We start from the raw sequence: 3,368 nt of genomic DNA on the forward strand, positions 1-3,368 counted from the left end.
GATAGGGAGGTCAAAATGCAGTGAAAAATAAGCAAGGACATGAAGAAAAACTCTGGAGAAGACAAAGGTCTAGGGACAAGGGAAAACAAACACAAAACCTGCCTCTTATCTTTTCCAATTTCCAGCTGCAGCAAGAAGCTGCCTTGAAGGCAGAAACAGTCACTCTAACAGCAAACAGCAGAGCAGTTAATACTAAGGAACTCCAAGTTAAAGCAAACTTTCAGAAGCTCTTTGCAAAAACATACAGCTACAATTGCACTGTGGCAAGCATACATTAATTAGAGATCTTCAACTCATTTGTGTAGGCCAAAGAGACCAAAGAACAAGAAATTATAGTAGAGACCTAAAAGAGACTGAAGTAGAGACCTCCTGGAGGATGCAGAAGCCATATTAAAATTCAAAGTATTGCTATCAGCAATCAAAACTAACAGCTAAGAGCACAGATCTTTTAGACCAAGCTTGACTCACATGCTAGATTCAGATTTATTGAGTCAATTCAGACATATCCCCCTTTGCATTAAATAGAAATCTATAGCCACATTTCACCTTACCTGGTGGTGCTAGACAAGGAGCAAAGATTAGTCCAGTCCTCTGGAAAATCACAGGAAGCACAAAGCTGGTTAGGAAGCAGAGCTACACGTCCCAGAGACTGAGGAACTTCTGCTTTATGAGACCTCTGTTCTCAGCATCAGCACTGACCACACACTGGTATGCACTTGAGTGAGAGCTATTCAGGGTTTTCTTCTCCCTTTGGGACCACCAGGTGATCACCATCAAGGTCAGGTGAAAGCAATCTGCAGGGGCAATGCCCTTGATGAATCCCCACACTTGTTGGGACCACCAGCTGATCACCATCAAGTTTAGGTGAAAGCAGACTGCAGGGGTAATGCCCTTCCTGAATCCTAACACTTGAGAGGTCTGGAAGGAACCTAGTTTAATTTATTTATAATGCAGGGCAGTCTGAGAGGAGGTAAAAAAATAATAGGAAATAAGATTTCACAAGTTACACATCCACAAATCAGAATTCCACTGGAAGATCTGATGAACCTTGTTATCTGGATAACTCTAGGCAAAAGAGCTCTGCAAGAAGTAACCAAATCCTTAAGGGCTCCTTTTGTCTGTTTTTGAGTTGAAATGACCTGAAATTAATTTCCTTTTTGCATTATTGAAAAACTTAATTCTGAATTCAAAGAGGAAAAACTGTTGGTTTGGGGATATCTTCCAGGCATAACAACAGGATGAGCTGTAGCCTTTGGGAACTGAACACATCTGTAAAAGCAGCATTCCCAGCCTCCATGTCCATTCCCACCTACTTTTGCTTGCAGCTCTATGGGGAAGTTTCAAACATGCTCAAGAACTCAGATAAGAAGTGATTAATTCCCACCTTCCACTTGTAACAGATTAAGTTCATTTGGCTAGTTTTGTTTCATATTGTTTAGTCATTTTGTTCTTGCTAATCCTCATTGGCTGAATTTCTTCCTAAAGTTATGCATTAGCAGTGTTTCTTCAGGGAAAGGAAATTTGATATGCGACCCACAGAATCTACTGCTCAAAACCAGGCAGCAGTATTTTTACTAACAAAAACATTGTTCAATTGAAAAATTGGCCATTCCATTAAGAAAAAAATTAAAACATGGTTTTGCTATGACTAGAACAGAATTGTAGCTAAAAAGCTTATCTTATAAAGAGTGGTAATATTATGGAATTACACTTACCATCACAGAGTTGAATTTCACATTTTGCTGCTGCATCCAGAGATTAACTATTTCCTCATATCATGTATTTTGCAGAGACTCAAGCTATACCTCTTAGGGGTTTTAAAAGGAAACAGAAGAAACTTTTATTTCCAGTTTATTAGGAATTATGAGTAAGTCTAGTTTTAAAAATAAATGCTACTAAAAATTATATCATTTGCTGAGAGCAACTAAAATTGGACTAAAATTCTCAATCAAGAGCTAGAACTGAAATTCTTCTTGATATCAGAGCTAGGCCTACATTGCAGAATGTGAAAAGAGCAGGTAAACCACGTGGAAAAAAGAAAAATGAGAATGACCATGAGATGAAAAGGAGGATAAAAATGGTACCCTAGCAGCACATGACAGTCACATACAATAAATACATTACCCTCTTTTTTCTTTCAAGCTGTCCCAATAATACACACAAAAATGACCACAACAGAAACTCAGGATTAGAAGCATCTGTACCATTGCCTTTGTCGCTTTGCTTCAGTATGCAGAGAGCACATCATCAATGTTTTCTTCTTCCCTCTTGTTACAGAGCCTGCATTGTGTTCTGTGGGCTTGGCACACAGTGTTGCTGCATCAATCAGCGTGACACCCTGTGGGTTAATGCACAGAAACTCCCAGGTTAAGCCCTCCCTGTCTCAGTTCCTGATGTCAATATACAACAGAGCCATCTCATTGCAACTAAACTTGAGTTGCTCCACGGGTGGATGAACAGCATAAAGCCCTGTGTCAGGTCTGAGCTCAGCCTCACGCTTCTGAAATTCTTTGGGGCTTCCAAAACTCTCTGATGGATTTAGATCTCCAGCTTTCCTGAATGGTTTCAATAACAGCCACCCAGAGACTGAAATCTAATTCTAAGGCAGCCTATGTTATGTGAAGGCAAACATTTTGGGTAGATTTTAGTTTTTAGCACTGAAAATTTGCATCATACATGCATTTCCCAGTTCTATTTGTGTACATGGCTCAGAGATGATGTATTAAAACATCATCATTGGAGGGGTGAATAATTATTACTTATCTTTTAAGACTGAATGATCTTGACTTCAGGGATAAAAATGCAGCCATAATAGAAAACCTGTCTCCAAATGCTGCATTGCGACTACAGTCTGTGAGATCAAGTTGGCCCTTCCCACAATAATTAACTTCCATTCTCATCTGAAGGGAAAAGTAATTGACCTATGGCACAAGATAAAGAGGGCTCTAGCATATATGCTATTTTATATTGTGAGCACTTAGCAAACTTTGTGCTTAGCAGTGTAACTATCTCTGACACCCATGCAAAATAACACAATTATCTTTGCAGGTGAAGGTGAATTGTCAGCTAAACCAAGGGAGTTGCTATTAATTTTTGTGATAAAAAAGCACTTCACCAACATATTTGATTTTTCAATTCAAATTGGAAATTCCACTTTGGAAATCATGGCTGTCAGGAATCTTTTTAATTAACAGTATCCAGAATAAAAAAAATTCTATATTCTGTACCTTCAATCAACTGAACCTTTACATATTGCATTTGTTTCATAACATATTAGCTTTCTGGTCAAGTGCTACAAAAGAATTTAAAGATGGGGAGCTCTGCCCTAAGAAAAGCAAGAGATAATGCTATAAGGTCAAATCTTCAAG

The 3,368-nt window shown here is 38.6% G+C and overlaps 1 long non-coding RNA gene across 1 annotated transcript; it reads left to right on the plus strand.

The window, feature by feature from the left end:
* The first annotated feature begins 1,166 nt into the window (after positions 1-1,166).
* LOC306802736 lies at positions 1,167-2,602 on the plus strand. Its single transcript, XR_013774447.1, has 3 exons — positions 1,167-1,369; positions 1,791-1,867; positions 2,278-2,602. It is a non-coding gene; the product is annotated as an uncharacterized lncRNA (long non-coding RNA).
* The last annotated feature ends 766 nt before the right edge of the window (positions 2,603-3,368 follow it).

This window comes from Erithacus rubecula (assembly GCF_903797595.1).
Source record: "Erithacus rubecula genome assembly, chromosome: 5".
Lineage (NCBI taxonomy): Eukaryota > Metazoa > Chordata > Aves > Passeriformes > Muscicapidae > Erithacus > Erithacus rubecula.